The sequence below is a fragment of the Ursus americanus genome, chromosome X (assembly GCF_024610735.1).
Source record: "Ursus americanus isolate L20-20 chromosome X, mUrsAme1.1.p, whole genome shotgun sequence".
In the NCBI taxonomy this organism is placed as follows: domain Eukaryota; kingdom Metazoa; phylum Chordata; class Mammalia; order Carnivora; family Ursidae; genus Ursus; species Ursus americanus.
Genome location: NC_142164.1, coordinates 88,938,152 through 88,959,695, shown reverse-complemented (window position 1 = coordinate 88,959,695; position 21,544 = coordinate 88,938,152). Strand labels below are relative to the sequence as shown.

The following is a 21,544-nucleotide window of genomic DNA, read 5'->3' as shown; positions in this document are numbered from 1 at the left end:
TTGAAACATCTGCCTGGCTGCTTTGGTCTGATTGCTAAAATATGCCGACCTCAAGCCCCCCTCCCCCCCGCCCCTTTTAATCTGTTTCATATTCACAAATTAAGCATTTAGTCTGGGTAATAAATCAGGGCGGTTTACGAGGCTCACACGAGACAAACAAGCGAGCAGGGCACCACACGAGCCCCTGGTACCGGAGTGCGCGCGGAGCTGCCGGGAGTCGGGAGCTCCACGCGCTCGAACGCAGAGAGCGGCCCTGGCGCGCCCTGACACGCCGCCAGCACCCACACTTTGGCCGGTCCTCGAGCGGGAGGAGCGAAGGAGTGCAGGGGGGCTGCCCCAGCCTGGGCGCGCACCCTTCCAACCTTCCTGGAGAACCCGCGGCGCCCGGCCCGCCCCAGCCCTGGGCAACTCTGCGTCCCCGCCCCGCCAGGGAGGGGCTGCTGGCCAAGGCGACGGCCTCACCCGGCACACACCCTGTGGTGGGCCCATTAAGCCTCTCCCAGCCGAGAAGACGGGATGCCCCCTCCCCCACCTCTCCCATCCGGCCGGGTTCGGCCTTAAAGATCCCAGGCCCACTCTCGCCAGAGAAGCCAATGATCCCCCTCCACATCCACGTGTGACCTCCACTAAGCCTGGGCGCTAGGCACCGCCCCCCACCCCATATCTCCGCGTCGCCTCCTCCCAGGTTTTCTGTCCCAGCAGCCACAAAGCTACTTTCAGATTCAGAAAGGGGGGGTGCGGGGAAGGGCTCTCCTTTAGAGTGGATCGAGGCTTAAGAGAGGCATGCGGAGGGGAGCAAAGGCACAGACAGGGCCCAGGCCCCCGCTGCAGAAACCCCGGCCCAGGCTTTAGCGACTGCCCGAACTCAGGGGGGTTCTAACCTGTGCGTCTCCCCCCCCCCTCCCCCGTGCACCAGCGAGAAGAGGACCTGGACGGGGGAATCTCTAGCCAGTCGCAGCCTAGGACCTTGAGAGACCCCGAAGGGGATAGTGGCTCCAGGTCACCTCGTCCGGGCCTGCGTCGCCCTTCCATGCTCAAGTTCCCTATCGACTGGCGTTCTTGACGCTACCGGGGGACGCGACGGTGGAGAGGCGGAGGGCGGGAAATCGGGCAGCCGGAACCTGCAGCCCACCCCGGACCCGGTGGGGAAGGCGCAGGAACGATTCCCCCACCTCGCAACACTGTACACACATCGCCCTTCCTCTCTTCTCCTAGCACACATTCCGACTGCGAAAGCCATTACCGCCGGCGCGCGAGAGACTTTTTAAATATTTACAGCCCGCTCTCCGCACGGTAGCCTGATCCATCTTGTGGGCGCGGAGGCGGGGCGCGGGGCTCCGCTCCGGGGGAGGTGCGGACCCGGGGCTGGGGACGCCAGCCGCCTCCCCCCGCGGCCCCCGGGTACTCCCGGAGCTCCCCACCTTGCCCCCCCCCAAGATGGGGAGGGGGCCAGAGACGGCGCGCAGCGCCCCGGGGGCCCTGCCGGGGCCTGAGCAGGCGGGGGGCAGCGTCGGGGAGGAGGGAGGGCCGGGAGGCTGATTTAAAGGTTCTCACCGGGAAGCGAGAGAGGCACAGACCTGAGAGCCGCCGCGCGGTGAAATCCGAGGAGCTCTCTTGGCGAGGAGGGGCTGTCAGAGGCCATTTATCTCTCGCCAGAGTGGAGGCTCGGCTCCCACACCGCCCGCGAGTAACAATGGCAGCGATCAGCAGCTCTGCACGCGCTTCAGTGCATGAATGGATTGCGGAAGATGCCTGCGCTCCTCTCCGCTCAGGCGGCTCTCCGAGCGCCCCCTCCCCGCCCGCCGCCCCCGCCCCCCGGCCTCCTCCGGCCCGAGAGCGCGCGGTGCGCCTCGGGGTTCGCGGGTCCGGCCCCGCGGCGCGGTCCCTCTCACCCCGACCCCGGCGGCCCTTCCCCCTGCCGCCGTTCCCAGGGCCTTGGCACCTTGCCACCGAGTGTCATTAGGGGCTGAAACTTGACACAAGGCTTCCCGACGCAGACACCCCCGCCAGCCCCCTCCCTCCTTCGCTCCCCTCGCGGCAAGTTTACTTTCAAGGAGTTGGACGCCGTTTCCGCCTCCAAGGCCGACCGTGTGCGGGGCCCAGGGGGAGGGGGCGGGCTCGGAAGGGTGTCTTCACCTGTCCCGCAGCCTAGGGTGTTCTCAGGCCCCTGGCTGGCCCCCCAGTCCGAGCGCCCGAGGCCAGTGCCCCCTCCCCCGCTTTGTAGCGGCTATGCACCGAGAGTCCCTGCGATCCTCACAGGCACACGCACTCAGGACACCCCTACCCGGACCCACACGTCTGGCCAACTTTCGGGTCAGAGGCAGAACCCTGTAGTCAAATTCTCGGCGGCTTACAGTCTCGAGAGTTCGCAGAACGCCACAGACTGCGCGAGGTCCGTCGCTGAAGAGTTCCCCCTTAACTCGGCAAAGTAGGTCTCATCTAAGCCCCCCTTCAGTTGCTGCCTAGGGCTGGGAGCATCAGGGAACGCAGTGAGGGATACTCCGACCCTCTTGGGTTTGCTTTGGTGGAGCTAAACCAGAACCTCGGGATGTTTCAGTCCCGGAGGTCGCAGAGCCCCCGGACACGTCGGCCTGGGCCGGGGGAGGGGGCATGAGGAGTGGACACTCTCAGCGATCCCACGGCAGTGTCAACTAGCCGGTGGGAAGAGGCGAGCTGAGCCCGGGCCGAGGGAAGGGGGCCACACGCGCGCAAAGAGCAAGGCAGCGTAAATGCCAAGATGCACTTGGAGAGGCAGAGCGCGACCAGCCGACCCAGGAGACTGGCGAGGACAGGCGAAGAGCTGGCAGCGAGACAAAGCGGCGGGAGAGAGCCGGGGAGGCTCAGCCGCAGACCCGGAAACGCAGGCAGCAGCAGAAGCCCCGACGCGGAGGCGTGCGCAGCCAGGCCCGGCCTGGCATACCCCCGTTCACGCGTCCGGGGGACAAGGACGCAGACTCCTGGCGGGGCCTACTGCCAGAGCTGGTCTCTGTTGGGCCTGAGCGGGCTTGGCGAGTCAGCCTGGGCCTCCCTCGGACCCGGGGTGGTCTTAAACTAATAGAGATCCCTCTGGTCTCTGCCACTCCCAGAGCCCCAGACAAAGGTCTGGGTGAGAGGGGTTTGGTACTTTCTCAGGGCTGGAGCACGGCCCTTGTCGAACTCGTGTCTCCGCCCTGGGGACCTCAGGCAACTGTTTACCTGACTTGGAGGCCGCTGGAGGGCCACCACCCTCCACCCAAGGAACATTCAGGCTTCCCGACCTTAAGACTCTTAGGGCAAACCCCATGCCCTGACTTTCCAACAAGCGGGAATCAAGACTGGACTTCAGAGAGGAACAGTGTAATGTGGCGAAGAGGCCCCCAGCCTCAGATTCTCTGCCACTCCCTCCCACTGCCCGCACAGTGAGCCCAGCAACCCCTGCACTGGGCCAGCAAAGGCCCCAACTCACTGCTTCCCCCAACCCCACCAACCCTGGTGCCTCAGCCCAGGGCAGCCACCTCGGAGCACGCCTGTCCTCCCTCCAGCGGAGAAGAGAGCCTTCCCAAGGCTGTTGGCCTTGTACACACTAGTTACACCCACCCCCCACCACACACACACACACACACACACCACAAACAGAGTTGTTCTCGCCCTTCCTGTCTCCCGCTGGGCGTCCTCGAAACCTGACTGCCTAGTCTGAGCTCAGAGCCACACCGAGCCAGGAGCCCCAGAGACCAAGTGGAGGTGGCCAAGGGAGAAGAGGCGAGGAGCCCATCATGGAGGAGGGGGCTCATGCCAGAGAGAAAGAAGCCAGCCCGGGAGACACAGCCTGCGGGAGAGGGGGAGTATAACGGGAAAGCCAACACTAATCCCTCAGCCTGCCTACCGTGGGGCCTGACAGTCTACAAAAGCCTTTTCCCTGAATATTATATCATTTGCCCCAGCCTCACTGCCACGCTGCGAGGGAGGTAAGGCAGATAGCATTACCCCCACTGGCAGAGGAGGAAAATGGGGCCCAGAGAGGTTAAGAGAGGCTGTACCGAGGTCATAAGAGCTAAGAGCGGTGGAGGAGGCCCAAGGCCTGCGTTTCCTGCCCCCAAGTTCACTTTCCTGTTCAACAGCTCTGTGTGTGTGTGTGTGTGTGTGTGTGTGTGTGTGTGTGTGTGTGTGTCTGGGTGAAGATCCTCGTGCAGGGGAAGGGGGATGGCCGAACAGGAATGCAGTCCCATCAGAGAAGTCCAGGAAGGAAGGACACAGCCCCACACCTCTTCCTCTACCCAGGTCTCACGGAGCGGGCCACTCTTTCCGTAGCAGCCCGAGAGCTGGCCCCCAGCCCACCTGCCCAGGGGTGAGCTGTCAGTGCCTGGCCATGCCTTCAGCTGCGGCTGCTCCAGAGGCCTTGTAGCTCTGGGAGGCCTGGCTCCGCTGTCTGCTCGGCTCTCCTCTCTGCCTGTCATCCCCGCCCCCAGCCTCGGCTGCAGGATGCCTTGCGTCCAACTGTGGTTTCCGGGCAATAAAACAACTATTAAAGTCTCAGGCACGGCTGGTGATTTGCATCACATCCTCTCGTGCATGGATTCAATATTTAATACACAATATTGAATACGGATATTAAAAATCAATAGCTGAGGACCCCTGGGGAGGCGGCGCAGTGCGATCCTGCTTCGGGAACACAACCAGCTCCTCTAAAAAGACAGGAACGGCAAGTTCAGCCAAGCCGAGCCCAGTGCCAGGGGAAGTGAGGAGTAGTGGATGGATGCCTCTCAGCTTCCTGGTATGCTTCACTGTACGGAACGTGAGTCGAGCTAAAGGGAGGCCGAAGGAATGGTCTCTCCCCAGTCTTTACTAGTTGCGGGGTGGGGGCGGGTAGGATTTGTTTCTGAGCCAGAGACCAGGTGGATGGAGCTGCGTTTGGGGGTTGCTGTTTGCATTTCGGTTTGGGTCAGGTCTGAGTCCTGAGGGCAAGCACTCAACTCTTCCCACCATGATGGCTCCTACCCCTGGCCCTCTGGACATCCATCACCATAGGCCCCATGGGGAGCTCTTGGCATAAGCTTTCAGGGAGATGGAAAAGGAATTCCAATGGCTCAGGATATTCTTTACACAGTAAAAGAAACGCGAATGCCTGCTACCAGACTCAGAGTTGCAAGGTCTTCTGAGGCACCACCAGGCTTCAAGACAGAAACCCTTCCGCCCTGTGGCCCACCCAAGGACCTGGTGATGGCTGGGTGGCGACAGAAGGAAGGGGACAGCGAGGAGGAGGCTGGAAGTCCGAAGCGCTCCTGGTCCAGAACGAGAGAATCCAGACTGTCTGTTAAACAGCCAGGAGAAGAGCAAGCTCCCAGGACACATAATTATCTTTTCAGGCCCGAAGAAGAACACAAATTACTCTCTTCTTTATCAAAACACAGGAATACACTTTACCCTACACAGAAACAAGGTTCTCGCAGACTGATGGGATACGGGTGAAGGAGAAGAAACATCTTTGAGCAGATTCATCCCCCCCCCCCCCCCGAAAGAGAAGAGAAACTAGCAGTGGGGAAATACACTTTGATCATCTGCTTGGAGGGGCCTGGAGGCTTTTAGATGCCAAAGAACTAGGTGAACTTGACCTGCTGAGGTGTCATCCTGGACACCAAGGTATAATATCAATTTTACAGATTCCCTTTTTTATCATAGCTCAAATCAATTTGGATTGAGCTGGAAAACTTGCTCTGGTTATAAAGAGAGAGGACACCTCGGGGAAACCCCAAAGGGGCGATCTGGGTAGAAGGTAGAAGGAAAGGAAAGAGGTGTTAGAAAATGAGCCAGTGGCCTTGTCTCTTTGTTCCATAACAGTTGTCAGAGAACCATCAAAAGGGAGGGAATGGGTGCCCTTCTCAGAACCGTCACAGGAAAAGCTGACACTTTCTGGCTGCTACAGATCCCCTCCGTGGCGGTTTTGCAGAGACCCAGCCCCCTGGGAGTTTGCCTCTGTGTATTTAGGCGTTTCCGGGCCGGGGGTGCAGCCACTTTTACAACATCGGCCCTGGGCCGGTGAAACCCACTAGCAAAAAGTTCTACTCAGAGGACACGTCGTTCTAAGGTGGATGTTGGATATAGGGCAAGGCTGCGGCATCACGAACAGCATTTTCTTGAGTCCCTCAGTACTATCCGACTGCCTCAGTTCTTTCCCCTTTGGCCATCAGGCCAGGCTCTGGGCCCCCTTGTAAACCCACGCAGAGCTGACGGTTTGTAGACCCCATCGGCTGCACCAAGTGGTGACATGTGGCTAGGCCACATGAGGGAGGCCAAGGGAGAAGGGAGGCTCAGCTGGGGGGACCCAAGGCCCAGGAGGGCCTGCTGGCACAAGCTTAGACCTGAACCAGCTTGTGGGAGGTGCACCTCCAGAACCCACTGAGGCTGACAAGTGCTCCCTGGACCCACCCCATACTTCAAACCAAGAGGGAAAATGGCCCTGTCCGGTTCAGATGGGCTAGGCCCCGGTTTAGGAGAGAGCTCGCTGGTGCAGCAAGTCCCAAAGCCTGAGAAGGATTGGGGGGCAGGGCAGGACGGAGTGGAGCGGGTAGCTTCGTGCCTGCCAACACCCCCACCCCTTGGTAAGGTCTTCCTGGAATGAACTGCAGTTACTATTGGAGGTGCTCCTGAAGCCCCTCGGGGACTGTCACTACTCCTAGTGCAAGACAGCGAGCACGATGGCTTTCTGCTGAGAGGATCCCCTGGAGAGTATTCATGCTCACCAAAACGAGCTTCAGATTCTGGCGTAAAGCCTCACTCTTCGATAAGACTCTACCTCCCTTCCCACGCCCCGCAGAGAAACACCCCCGAACTGCTGGGGTGAAGAGAGTCTGAGGCCAGGGTCAGCGGAGGGGCCTCCCCACCACCAACAAGTTGCCGGCCGAGATAACAGCTGTGGGAGGGGGAGGGGAGCCGGAGGCAGCCACGACTGAACGGTTGCGATCTAGAAAATTCAACAACAGGCTGCCGCGGTGGCGGCGGCGGCGGTTCCAATTAACTAAGCCAACTGGGAAGGCAGAGAGCGAGGCGGCGGCCCCGCCGATCGTGCCCGGGGCGAGCCGGCGGGCGAGGGCGCGGGGCTTCGGCGCTGCCCGGGCGGCCCTCGCCCGGCCCCTCCCGCGGGCTCTCGGAGCGCGCCGGGTGTTTACACACTGTCCTTCCGACACGGGATCAAGTTTCAGGACGCGCTGGAAGCGCCGGGGGCCGGGAGGGGGGAAGAGCTGGAGCGGCATCTAAGGCAGCAATGCGGGGACAAGGCCCGGCTCGCGTGGTCACTGCCAGTGCAGCGGGCCCCCGGGGGTGGGGTGAGGGGAAGTCCACCCGGTAGGGTAGGGCGGCGGGACGCTCTCTGCAGCGAGAGGCATCTCCGAGTCGCTGGCGTGCAGTGCTTTGCTCACTCCGGCCAGAGAACTTACCCCTGGGAGGGGAAGGGCTGCAGAGAACCCTGGCGCAAGGACAGCTCTGAGCGCCCCTCGCGAGCTCTTTACCCCTTCCCCCCAAGTCCCTTTGATATACTACCCGATTCAGGCCATTGTTGGGGAGGAGGGGGCGGTCGGTGGGCTAGATGAGGCTCGCGCGACTGGAGACCTCGAGCTTCCCAGCGCGCCCTGCCCCAGGGCTGCAGAGGCCTCGGGCCAGTGCCGGAGGGCTCGCCGCTCCGCGCCTCCTCTGAGCTGGCAGCGCGCGGGTGCCCCACGCTGTCAGGCGGCGGTGGGTGAGCTTCCAGCAGCACAGGCACACTGTAAACAGCTGCGTGCGCGCCCTCCCAGCCCAGCCTGGGAACCTCACCCAAACACCATGTCGCCTTCTCTCTGGCTCCTGGCAGAGGCTAGGGGAGGCTGGGGCGCGGGGGGCGCGGCTTTTGTAGTCGAGCCTGGGGGAAGAGGGCCCTCACCCCATCCCCAGGCCGCCGGGGCCCGGGAGCGAGCGTTCTGAACCTGCAGGGGTGCGGGGTGCTGCGGGGAGGGGAAGGAGTCAGCGCCTGCCCCCTCCCCACTGAATGTCTGCTTTGTTCCGGAAAACAAGGGAAGCATTAGGCTGCTGCCCCCGGGGAAACACAAAACTTCTTTTTGAATCTCGGGAAGGGCGGTTGACTGCGCTACGGGGCTCCCGAGACAGACCAAGGAGGGGAAAAGCTGAGAGGGCGGGCGGAGACAGGGAGACTCCGGAGAGAGGACGACTGACTGAGCGGGGGGTGCGGGGGTGGGGGAGCCGCTCAGGGTGACTGGGCGGGAGACCCGGGAACCCGACTCGGCGCGAAGGTGCCGCGCGAGTTCCAGCGAGCAGCCGGCCCGGCCAAGTGGCGCCGGCCCAGCCGGCGGCCGTGCCAGCTTCCTGCCCTGCCCAGGACCGCGGAGCAGTCGGGGACGCCGCCGCAGGCTGGCCCGGAATCGCAGGAGGACAGCGGGGAGTGGGGGTGGGGGCGCGAAGCCACAAGTAAACCCCGACTAGAACTTTCTGCACACACACACACACACACACACACACACACACACAGCGGGCCCGGACCCCGGCCTGTGGGGCGTCAGCTCCAGGCTTTACACCTTGGAGGAGGGAGGGGGCAAAGACCCAGGGAACTCCCCCGCGGAAGGTGGGGGGACAGTCTGAGGTGTCTTTGGTCTCATTTGATGACCGCTAATCCGATCGGCTCCCAGGCCCGCTGTGCCGTTCCGAGAGGGCGGGTCAGTTCTGCCCTGGCCGGTAGGATCGGGCAGGGGGACGAGCCAAAGCAAACCTGGAGCTCACTCCCCAGCTCCCCGTCCTCCTCCGGCCCGCCACCCCTCACTTCACCTTCCCGCATCTAAGGAAGGGGAGGGCACCCAGGCTCTGCCCCACCCCCCGAGGGGCGCTCCCCTCCGCCTGGGAAGCTCAGACTGAGAGCGAGGGTTTTCCCCCTTTCCCCTGGGCTCGCTGGGTTTCTAACTTCCTCCAAACCTCCCTCCTCGCTCCGAAAAGCCCCGAGGAGAGGAGCCGAGAGGAAGCACGCCGCGAGTGTGCGAAATGAAGACCATGTGTGGGGACGGCGGCATCAGAGTGCAGCCGCCGGGGGGTGAGGGGTGGTGAAGGCCCCCGCGCAGCCGGAGGCTCGGGGCGGCAGCAGCCAGCGCCTCTGCTCGGCGTTGGGGACGCGGAGCCGCAGCGAGAAGCAGCGAAGAGGCTGGGCTGGCCTCGTGGCGGGCGGCTGGGAGGGGGACGCGGGGCCTGCCGCGCCGTGGGGGGTGGGGGGGGGGGCGGGGACGCAGCCCCGGCTTCCTGGGCCGCAGCTGCGACCGAGGGCGCAAGAGCAGATCGTGCTCGGCGGCGGCGGCGGCGGCGGCGGCGGCAGCGGCGGCGACGGCGGCTCGGGCCCGCCGCGCTCGCAGCTGAGAATCAACAAAGGGAGGCGGCAGGCGAGCGGGGGAGGGGCGCCGCCGAGCGTTCGCTGGCTGCTGTGGAATAATAAAAAATAATTAATAATGATAATAAGAGAAAAATCCCCGGGCTTTCATGGCTCTAGGTTTCCGTGTGGCTGCAGCGGGAAGCGCGCTGTCCTTGAGGCGGCCTCTCTCTCCTGGTCTGCCCGCCCCTCCCCCTCCCTCGCCCCCTCCCCTCCCCGGGAACCGGGAAGAGAAAGGTCTGCAGCTGACAAATATTATCCATTCTCCCCATCGATCGCGGAGTGTACAGATGTGAGCGCTTGATGTGCCCGCGGAGCGGCGGATCCTCCCTGCTCGCTCGCTCTCGCCCAGGCTCCGCTCACCGCCCCCCTCCTCCCCCTTTGTTCTCCTCCCCTTTCCCTCTCTTTAAATAGATTTCAGGGCGCTGCCTGTTGGAGAGCAGCTGGCGATCTCTCCCGAGAGAGGGAGCGAGCGCAGCCCGAGGTGCCCTGTCACCAGCCTCCCCTCCCCCACCTCGCCTTCCCGGTGCGGGCCCACCCCTCCCCAGCCTTTCTCCAGTTTCCAAAACAGAAAACACCGGGAACACCCACGTCCACTGCACCGCGAGTCTCTCGGAGCCTTTAGACCCCTCGCGCTGTCCCTGTGCTGTTCTGTGTCGGCGTCTTTCTGTGCGGGGAAGGGAGGGGGCGCAGGGAGGGGACCCGGGGACGTGCCGGAAGAGCTGAGGGTCGGGATCTTTCCCCGGCAGCAGCGGGGACGCAGCCCCGGTCACGCTGAGGGGGGACAGTTTATCCATTAGGGAAAGTCGGCGGAGGCGGCCCTTTTATTCCTCTTTTGCAGATGGCAGATTAAGCCGACAGCGTCCGGCCTCAAAGGGGCCGGCCGCTCGGCGAAGGGTTAACCCGTCAACCGGTAATCGCGGGCGGGCGGGCGCACACACACACACACACACACACACACACACTCACACACACACGCGCACAGCGCGCCCGCCCGGGCGCCCGCTACAGCCCGCAGTGCGCCCGGGGCTGGGGGGGGGGCACTCGGGGGGGGGAGGGGCGGGCTTAACCAGGCCGCTCAACTGAGCCGAGGCCACCTCGCCGTCTGTCACTTAAATGATTGTCCTCCGCTCTGCTCGGTGCGGTCAGTACGGGCTGTTAACAGGCAGTTGCAATCAGTTTCCGAAAGGTCAGCCAAGGTCCTCCGGCTCTCGCAGACGGAAGGCATTACGAAACCGCTTTTGTATCTGCAGGCACTTTAGAAAAAGAGGCGAGGAGGGGCGCACCGCAGCGCCGCGGTGCTTCGAACCCCAGAGAGGGGCGGGGGCCGCAGAGCGGGGGGGACCTCGGCCCCCCCCCGCCCCGCGGCCTGCACCCGCGGCGGGGAAGCCACCCGGCGAGTGACCCAGGCCCTCCCGATTTCGATGGGGAAGCAGGAAAGAATGGGGGGTGGGTGGGCAGGCGGCGAGGGAAGAAGGAATGGGAGGAAGTGGGAGAGGCGTCCTGGCTCCCCTCCTCGCCCGGCCTGTGGCCCACACCGGGACCCGGACGAGGGCGGGCGGCCTTGGGTGCTGCAAGACCCTGCTCGACTCTCATGTCCTCCTACGCCGGCAAGTGTGAGAGGGGTGTTTAGGGGGGCGGGGTAAAGAGAGACCCTCGCAGAGCAAGCGAGTCCCCGCACGGTGTCTGAAGACGCTGCTGCTGCTGCCGCTAGAAGTCGTCCATCAGCAACCAGTCCAACCTGCCAGTGATAATGTGCGATCAACACCAAATCACCCCCGCCAGGCGCGATCCATCATCGCTGCGCGCCGCGGGCCCGCGAGAGGCTGACTTGGGGCTGGGGGCGGGGGGGTGCGGAGCAGGAAGCGGTCGCCCAGCGCACTGAGACTCCCGGCGCACCTAGCTGCCCCTCTCGGAGGCCTGCATAACTCTGCAAGTTCCCCAGCCGCAAAGCGCTGACCGAGTTGCCGGCGCAGGTCACTTAGGAGCCCGCGCATCCCCGGCGCCCTACTACCCGGGTCACACCCTACAAAGCCATCCCTTCCTAGGAACTGCCCTGCCTGTCCCTTCCCCCTGCTCCGAGAAAGCCTGGCTGGCGGGAAATTAATATTTAATATCGTGAAATTGATTAAAGGGCTGGAAGCCGGCGATGGGGTGGGGGGAAGGGTAGGGGCGTAATTAAAGATCTGAGAGTCGCGGCCGTTCCTCCTCTGCCCCAGCCGCACGCGGCCTTTGTGAGGCTGAGGCGGGGTCGCGTAGGACTGAGTCTGGCGGTCCCGGGGGTGGGGGGCACACTCAGCCCAGGTTCCGGCCGGTGCCGGAGGGCAGAGGGCAAGGGCGGCTCGGCGGGGTCTGACTGTCCCAGAGACTGCGAGTAACCTTAGCGCGTCTGGAGCTGCACGGAGAGCTGCGCCTCCTTTGACTGCCCTCCTCCAGGGCTCATCTCGGCCGCAGGAGCCTGGGGCGGGGGGGGGGGGCTGCAGCTCCTTGCTGCTAGTTCTGCGCAGAAGCACCTGACACGCCCAGGGGGTACCTTGAGGGTGCGACCCCCTCCCCGCGACTCCATACCCAGCTTCACACTGGGCGGGGCTCCGAGGCCGCCTCCCCAACCCCTGAACGGGGGTCTTCCAAGCCTCTCACACAGCCCTTGGAACGAAGAGAGTCAGGTTCACGCAGTTCTGTAACTAGGGGATCTTGAGACCGAGGCTGCTGGAAGCTGCTGAAGCTGCCGCTGGTTCTTTCTCATCCAGGCCCCACCCCAGGCCGCTCATGCTTGGGGCAGCTTAACTCGTTCAGCTGCACTGCAGATGGGGCCTGCCGCTTGAGGCCGCGGTCTCCAGAGAGTCGTCACCAAACCTGCTCGGTGGACCGCCTGTCGTGCCTTTTATGGTTACTGCGCCTCCCAGGAGGGGCGTGGGGCTGGACAGGGCTGGAGGTGGGTGCGCCCAGGCCACCCGAGCTGGTGTTACTAGAGGAATTCCGTGGGCACGTGGTCAGTGGTAAACTCGATGGCGCTGGCTGTGGTTTAGAAAGGGAGGGTTGGCTCCCTGGCAGGATTGACCCCCAGCTCCTGGAGGCCTGGCTTCAAAGGGCCGCTTTGAACTTTTTCTTGCATACGATTTATTTTTTGGTAAGGCATTGTGTCTGAAAAGTGCCAACAAGTGTGCAGAGGGGAGAAACCGCTCATAAAGACAACCGAGCAGTGGCCTGGGCCCTCATCGGCTGGGGAGAGCCAGCACAGCCCTCCAGGCTCCAGGCCCGCTAGAGGGAAGGTCAGGACCAGTGACGGTTAGGTCCAGTCTCGGGTTTATTGCTGTCCTTGAACAAAGCACCGGGAGCTGCCTAAAGTGGGGCAAGAGAGAGGTAATTACAAGAGGGGATGCAGAGGGAAGGAAAGGCTGGTGTGGCTGTTGCCTAGGTGGGTGGAGGAAGTGTTCTCCATAAGAATAAAAAGCCTGTGCAAACCTTATGCATAACGAGTTTATTTCACCAAAACAAAACCCAAAAAGGTTCACATTCAGCCTCTCACGCTGAGCTGATAAGCCACACGCAAACTTTGGATGGAACCTTGAACTGATGGGAGGTGCCAGCCTGAAGTTTACAGAGGACAATGGCCAGCTTTCCCAGGTACATCTCTGTTCCTACCATTGTGATTCTACCTGCATCAGCGGCTCCCTCAGGGGCGGGGGTGGGGGGGGAGGGGCCTTCTGACCTCCCAACCTGAGCCCGAGGCGAGATCACTCAGAATGCACCGCATTCATCAATGCCATTTCTGGTAAATTGGACCTCGGGTTTTGGAGTGTCCTAGGAGGAAGGCAGCCTACACGGTGCGCATACCGATGTCAGAGCCAATGTGACGAGCGGCACACGTTCTGTAGCCTTTACTAGATGATATTACGGATTTCACAACCGGATGTACCAGATTTTCCAGGAGAATTCTGATTTCAAGAGCTCTGGGCCCCGTGTCTTCACCGGGCGTGACCCCCCACTCCCTGCGGTCACTGGCATTGCGTAATTGTGCACCATAGGTGTTCAAGGCTTACTGGCCGAGCTGCCAACGCGGGAGGAAATGGCTTGGGGGGCGAGGCCTGCACCCAGTGGTACCCGCTGGCTCTCCGTGCACCACGTCTATTCTGGTCTGCCATCCTCAGTCCTTCTCTCGGCCAGGGCCTAGCCCTACCTCCTCGGAACCCGAGTCTGGGGCAGTTGGGTGATACAATGTCCCTCTAGGGCCCGTCCAGGTAGAGCGCCTGGCAGGGTGCTTGTCTGGGGAAGTCGCAGGACCGGGTCCTCGGGGGCGGGGGGTGGTCCCTGCGGGCCAAGGAGGATCGGCCTTCGCCCGGCCGGGAAACACAGCCGCCCGCAACGGCTCCCGGGGGGCGCCGCCCGCCTCCCCCGCCACCCCGGGCGCCGGCGGCCCGCGCGGCTGCTCGCCGGCCGCCATCTTAGCCCGGGCGGCGCGGGCGGCGCTGCCCCCGGCGGTGGGACTGCGGAGCCGCAGGCCGGGCGGAGGCGGCCGCGCGGGCGTTCCCGGGCAACCGGGGAGCGCGCGGGGCGCCGCGCCCTGTCCCTCCGGTGGCCCCCTCCGCGCCGCGGGGCACGGCTGACCCCTGGCCCCGGGCGGCCGCTCCTGCTTGGAGTCGCCCCTCGCTGCACCGCCCGAGTGGATTTCAAGCCCGAGAGACGACCTCTCGTTCCCGGAGTCCTGCAACAGTCCACACGTTGTCACCTCTCCCGCCGAACTTGGGCTGCTGTTCCCGACTGCGGCGTGCGGGTGGCGACTCCCGGGCGGAGGGTCGAGGGGGGCGGGGAGCGAGGCCTGCGGCCTGGTGCCCACCGTTCAAGAGATTTCGCAGTCGCTTTCCGGGCAAGAGAAGATTGGAAAGTTACCGCTCTTTAAGGGATCTTGATTGGAGAAGACTGCCACTCTATTTGTCTACTTTTTTGACATGCGTTTATGGAGAGCTTGCTAAGGGCAAGGCACTGTGTTAGGTCCTAGGGGAATCCAAAAGTACAAAAGTGAATTTTTTAAAAAGGCACCCCTGGCCCTCAAGTGATTTACAATCCAGGCGGGAAGGCAGACTTGTAAATGACTAACTAAACACAAATAAAAGGCAACGTGAAATGAATGTAAACAAAGGGCATGAATCCTGCAGTAAATGGCCTGGGGAAGGGCCAATTAATTATTTTTTTTAAAAGATTTTATTTATTTATTCGACAGAGATAGAGACAGCCAGCGAGAGAGGGAACACAAGCAGGGGGAGTGGGGAGAAGAAGAAGCAGGCTCATAGCGGAGGAGCCTGATGTGGGGCTCGATTCCAGAACACCGGGATCACGCCCTGAGCCGAAGGCAGACGCTTAACCGCTGTGCCACCCAGGCGGCCCGGCCAATTAATTATTTTTAAAATAACCTTTACTTTCTAAAAATGTAGAATCCATTCTGGGAGGGGAGGAGAGGAAAAGATAAAAATTTACTAACACTGGCTAGTTCCAGGGTTCCAGGGAATAACAGTCATCACTTCTGAAAGGTTGATGTTTAGGGAAAATGGTGAAAGTTTATTTAAACTAAGCAAAATACCAAGAATCAGAAACTTCAGATTCATTTCTCGGCTCCCGACATTACCTGGATGGTAGAGATGCAATTTTCAATCAAAACACAACACCCCCATTTGAAATCGGTAAAACTCCCACCACACTCATACAAAGAAAAGTTTTTAAAAATAAAACTAAGTGGAGGATTAGAAACTTCCAGAAAGCTTTCAGACAGAAAGATAATGGGAATGAAAGAAAACACACAAAACAAAATAGGTCAGCCTATTTGTTTGCAGATGGTCTCCAGGATGTGAACGTGCAGAAAACTGTCCCAAGATGATTTGTACAGAGGTTGGGGAGTGTGGGAAAGTTAGTCATAGGTCAAAGAAAATTAAGCAAATTAAAAACTGAGGCAATTATTAACCCCAGGGAAAAAAAATGTACAACAAAGGAAACGCAATCACTGAAGCTCATTTGCCTTGGCAATAAACAATATATATGTGGTCACAAAGTAAACACTGGATATGAATTTCTTAAGAAATTATGATATAGCTCTATTGCAAGAGTGGGAGGGGGGAAGTATGAGGTAGAGAACTAAAACCCTCCTCTCCTATACTAGGAGGCCAACAGATGATAGTTACCATGGATTATTTAAGAGAAGGCCACATCTACACATTACTTAGAAATATGATGGTATCTACCAGAAGAAACAGGCCCAACAAGGGAGGGGTCTGCTTTTTTGTACCAAGATTTTGCATACTATTTGGCTTCATAAACTTTGGGCAAATAGTCCTTTGTGAAAAACTCCACAATTTTTTAAAAAATTGAAAACACACGCATTCTGAGGCACCTCGGTGGTACACCAGTTGGGTGACTGACTCGGTTTCAGCTGGGTTTATCTCTGGCCTAAGATCTAGCCCCTGGTTGGCCTCCCACTCAGCGGGGAGTCTGCTTGAGAGTCTCTCTTTCTCTGCCCCTCACTACCCCCCCCCACACGCATGCACTCTCTCTCTTTATCTCTCTCACACTCAAATAAATAAATCTTTTTAAAAATTAAAAAAGACCCTGGGGCAACTGGGCGGCTCAGTCGGTGAAGCGTCTGCGTTTGGCTCAGGTCATGATCCCAGGGTCCTGGGATGGAGCCCTGCATGGGACACCCGCTCAAAGGGAGTCTGCTTCTCCCTTTCACTCTGCCCCTTTCCCCTGCTCATGCTCTCTCTCTCTTGCTTGCTCTCTCTCTCAAATAAATACAATCTCTTTAAAAAAAATTTTTAAAAACCACATGAATTAGTTTTTAAAAAGATTGTATTTATTTATTTAGAGAGAGAGTGCGAGCAGGGGGGAGGGGCAAAGAGAGAGGGAGAAAGAGAATCTCCAGCAGACTCCTCGCTCAGTGCCAGCGGTCACCAGCCTGGATCCCGCGACCCTGAGACCATGACCTGAGCTGAAATCAAGAGTCAGAGGCTTAACCAACTGAGCCACCCAGCGTACCCCCCATACACACTTAGAAGACTAAAACTCTGAGAACTCTCAGTCACGACGATGTAACTAACATCCTTAGAAGCTATCTTTCTTCAACAGACCCAATCCAAATTACTGAAAGTGTGGGGAGGAAAATGGGAAGGGAGGTGAATGGATTTAGGGCCCCCAGACTATACATTCCTGGTTAAAGGGGAAGAACAAGTCCTCCAAATTTGTCCTTCTCAAGAGAGACCCCGTTTACAGCTTTACTGTGAAAATACCTTTCCAAGTATTAATGGAATTCCGAATGCCAATACCACCCAGTATAGAAACCAACAGGAGTAGGCATTACAGGGCTAATTTAGACGGCTTCCAAAGGCTTTCCCTAGCAGCCTATTGCTGACACCAGAAAAGTCCCTCTCTGGGGCACCTGGGTGGCACAGCGGTTAAGCGTCTGCCTTTGGCTCAGGGCGTGATCCCGGTGTTCTGGAATCGAGCCCCACATCAGGCTCCTCCGCTATGAGCCTGCCTCTTCCTCTCCCACTCCCCCTGCTTGTGTTCCCTCTCTCGCTGGCTGTCTCTATCTCTGTCGAATAAATAAATAAAATCTTTAAAAAAAAAAAAAAAGTCCCTCTCTGGAGTTGTTTAAATTTGATCAGGAATTGCTTTATCTGGATCAGCTTCTACTTTTTTTTTTTGTAGGCTCTGTGCCCAACAAGGGGCTCGGAACTCCTGACCCCGAGATCAAGAGTTTCAGGCTCTACTGACTGAACCAGCCAGGCACCCTAATCTTCCACTTTTATTTATTTTAGACATTTTTATGTCTTTACCTTTGTATTATTTAAAGTAATCTCTACACCCAACATGGGGCTTGAACTCACGACCCCAAGATCTAGAGTGGTATGCTCTAGGACTGAGACAGCCAGGCATCTTCCACTTTTAAATGTAAATTATCTCCATCCATTACACAGGAGTGTGCATTTTCTTTCACAGGTAACTTGTTAGGATGTCAAACTACATTGCACCACCTGTTAGGGTCTTACCCTCAAACCGCTCAGACGCCTACACCCAGCCCATAAAGGCCTGCAGCTAACATCCCTTAAAGTCTTCACATTCAAAACCAAAAAAAACATGGCGCCCTCCCCCCCCAAATGCTACCTTGCTTGCTGAACAAGACACATAGATAGCGTGACACCCTTGTCTTTTTTTTTTTCTTTAAACTCCAAGTAAAGCCCAGGAGGGACCCAGTAATTCAGGAACACTAGACACTGCAGATGAAAGCCTAGGCGGGACCCAGTAATTCACGAACACTAGACCCTGCAAAGAGCGAGTCAGTAAATGGGCCTACTGTTCCAACCCACTGGGTCAACACTGGCTTGGTCTGCAGCCTTAGGCGGGCCCACTTAGCTCCCAAGATGCCCTTTTGACCCCTGTCCTGCCCTGTGTCACCGTTTCTCTTTTCTTCTGGATCAGAGAATCTATTTCTCCTCTGCCCTGAGAAGAGAACCACCACTAGCCTCCTCGGTGACTTTGTAAGAATGGGGGACAGGTGCCCCGGGCCTGAATTCCAGCGCTCGCTCCTTGTCTTGGCTGGGGACCTTTGTGCAAGGCACAGCCTGCAAAACCCCATGTGGCGGCCCCGCCTGAGAAGCCAGCGGACTTCAGCACCACCCTGACTGTTGCTTGGTTCTGACCTGCCAGGTTCCTGCTGAATCTGGGTTTCTTTGGCCTCCAGAAGAGAAGGGGCCAGCCCCCCCAGACCGAAATCACCTGAAGGGGAGGCCCGGGTACGCCAGGTACATCCTGGCAAGTCGAGGTGAGGTCAGGAGAGGGGCAGGTGGGTCAGAGTTCACCCAGGAGTTCTCTGCTAACCCCAGGGACTTCGTTTTCATGGAGATCTAAAACATGAGCGTCCTGCCCCCCAAGCCTCGCTGAAAATTAAATCTTCACGAGCAAAAAGGAAAGCATGCCAGAGGGGGCACATGCCTTTTGGATTTTCAAACACGGGAAAATGATTAGATTTCAGATTTAGGGAAGGTGTGTCGCGTTAAGGGAGCCAGAGAAAAGAATAACTGCCAATTCCAAAGCAAAACAAAATCATGTTTTTCCACCACGTTTCCATCTCTGTCTCCTAGTCAAGCCACAATGAAACAGCGGATCAAGCAGCAGATCAAAGGCAGAGGCAAATACAATTATGTTGCCTGTGAAAGCCCTGGCATGAAATTAGAAGTCAAACTCTCCATTCAGGGGTGAGAGACAAAGATAATGAGAACCTGGGGCCCTAGAGATGTGCGCAGCCCCAACACTCTCCGCGCTGGATATTTAAAACCACACCTGAGGTTAGGGGGCAAACATTAAGTATTAGAGTAATTTATTATTAGCCTAATGTATTATTTTTTCCACACTTACTCTCGGACATACATTGACTACATCTCCAGCTTCATACCAACACAGAGACGCCCGTGTGCTGGAAAAAACAAAAAGGGATTTGTAAGCAAATAGTACAGATCCTGTTGTCTGAAGCGATGAAAGGCTGCCACAGAGCCCCCAAAGATGGAGGGCGAAGGATGGGGGCAGCTAAGTCCTGTCCTCTACCCGCTTTCCCTTTCAGCGCTGCAGGGCCTAGAACCCATCTGATCCCACCACACAGTTCTTTTTTTTTTTTTTTTTTTAAAGATTTTATTTATTTATTTGACAGAGAGAGAGACAGCCAGCGAGAGAGGGAACACAAGCAGGGGGAGTGGGAGAGGAAGAAGCAGGCTCCCAGCGGAGGAGCCTGACATGGGGCTCGATCCCAGAACGCCGGGATCACGCCCTGGGCCGAAGGCAGACGCTTAACGACTGCGCCACCCAGGCGCCCCCCAGCACACAGTTCTTCTCCGTCCTTCCCAGGCTTCCCAAGCTCACAGACAGAGCTGTCCTCTGACATTGTCTATTTTTCGTAAAATCCATATTTGCTTTACGGATCTATTTCTTTCACCCTGGCCTCATTTGAACTCTCTGCCTCCCCACCCCTTGTATAATTTTTTAAAAAGGATTTATTTATTTATTTTGAGAGAGAGGGAGAGAGCAGGGGGAAGGGGCAGAGGGAGAGAGAGGGAGAGAGCAGGGGGAAGGGGCAGAGGGAGAGAGAAACACTCAAGCATCAAACATCGCAGGGCTCGATCGCACGACCCTGAGATCAGACCTGAGCCGAAACCAAGAGTCCTGACGTTCTGCCAACTGCGCCGCGCAGGCGCCCCTAGCGACCCCCTGTATAATTTATGCAGCCTCCTGAGAGCACCAGTTCCTATTATAACGTGGACTATTCTGTTTAGAGCCACTGTTCATTAAGCTCGGAGTGCCTGGCATGCCCCCCCCCACCATGGCCACAAGTTCTTTGACACTCCTCCCGATGACAGGTAGGGTCTAAGTCCTTTTCCCGTGACTCTGAATGGGCTTGTGACTCTGTGCAACCAGTACGATAGAGTAGAAATGACACCACGTGACTTCTGAGGCCGGGTCAGAAGAGGCAATGCAGCTTTCAACCCGTTTGCTGGCAGGCTTGGTTTGGGAGCCCTGAGCTGCCCCTGTGTGACTTCAAGGCCTACCGGCCCGAAGCCACCACACCATGTGGAAGCCCAGGCCACATGGAGAGCCCCGTGTCTGTGCGGCGGGACAGAGCTGAGGTTCCAGGCAGCAGCCAGACGTGGGGGGGAAGCCGTGCCCAGACGATTCTAGCTGCCAGCTCTTGAGTCTTTCCACCTAATTCTGGACCCACCGAACCCACGAGCAGAAGTCAATTGCTTCGGGGCGAGCACCCCTGCAGCGGACACACGATGACCCTTATTTTTGTGATAGTAAGTAGGGGCAATCGGTTTTGTAACGTGTTGTTAAATCCACGGGAAAAGGTGAGCTGGATTAAAAACGGAAGTGTGGAGGGCAGGACATTTTTGATCGCGACCCAAATCCTCCACCTCGATGACATAACTCCTGTCTTGTTCTTTATGCAATCCCGCCTGCTCCTCAAATCTGATCTCACGCTTCCCTAAAGGACCTGGTTGAAAGAACCCTATCTGTTGTCCCGTCCTGACCTACACCGGCTGCACGAGGGAGCCGGTTCACTGGGCAGGAGCCAAGGACCAAACATCGCCACCCAGCTAGCTTTGCTCTCCCGTCCGTTCTCTTCTCTCCCCACATTCTTCTTGCTTCTTCTGGAAGGTTCTCCAATCGGGGATGGGGAAGGATGGAAATAAGGAAGGAGTGTCGGCTTGAGTTTCTTCCCCCACAAACTCCGCATCTCCCCTTTCTTGTCTCCACCCTACTCCACCGGTCTCACCCTTCAGGCACGTGCATTTTCATTCACGGTACTCAGAGTCACAGTGGCTAGGCTACACACCCACAGAATCACCCAGCGGTGCCCTTTGGCCTGTCCCTCCCTCCATCCTCCTTCGAGGACTGAATTCATAGCGGGCCCTCCTGGGGAAGCGCTAGGCTCAGAAGAGGAGTCCTGGGGAGGGCTACAAGAACCTAGCATGTGGAAGACTGAGGAGGGGGATGTGGGGAGCCCACGTGGTACCCCCTCACCCCCCAACAAGCAAGGAGGCCATGGAGCAGGAGAAAAGAGCCTGCGATGTGAAGTTGCCAAACTGTGCCTGCGGTGGGGTGGGGTGCGGGGTGAGAGGTGGGGTGCGGCCTAAAAGGCTGGAAGAAGACAAGCCGCAAAGAGAAGCAGGCGACGTTCCCGCCCTGCCCTGCCAAAGACCGGAGGATGAACTTGTCCAAGATCAAATACAGCCATGAAACAGGAGCAGAGGTCGGGCAGAAGGGACAGTTCCCGGGACCACGGAAAGCCAGCACCAACTGGGATTATCTGCCGGTCGCTCATCCCAGGAGGCCTGACCCTCCGAGCACAACCAGGGCTCAGTCCCAAATCAGCCCTGCAGAGGAGAGCCCAAGGGCCTGGGACCTGCCCTTTCCCCAGAGCCTGAGTCCGAAGGCTGGCATGGCTCCCAGAGTTCATGGTGGGGCTGCCTGCCCCCTTTGGACGGTGAGGTCCCATAGCTCCAGTTCACAGGGCTACTGGAGCTGTCTCTTCTGACCCAAATCCCAGGCCACTGAGACCTGTGCCCAGCTAGGGCCTTGTGTGAAACTTCCTTCCTATACTCCAAATAATATCAGCCCAAACTCGCCCTCACTCCT

At 58.7% G+C, this 21,544-nt stretch overlaps 1 protein-coding gene across 2 annotated transcripts in view; it reads right to left on the bottom strand.

Annotated features, from left to right (window-relative positions):
• BCOR (BCL6 corepressor) overlaps positions 1-21,544 on the bottom strand; it is a 112,606-nt gene that overhangs the window by 79,609 nt on the left and 11,453 nt on the right. Inside the window, exon 1 of one of the 2 annotated variants that reach the window (XM_087859982.1) lies at positions 1,578-1,713. The exons of the other annotated variant lie outside the window; for it this stretch is intronic. The gene's annotated coding sequence lies outside the window, so the exon portion shown is untranslated. Of the gene's footprint in view, positions 1-1,577; positions 1,714-21,544 lie in introns of those variants that run through there. 2 annotated transcript variants of the gene reach the window in all.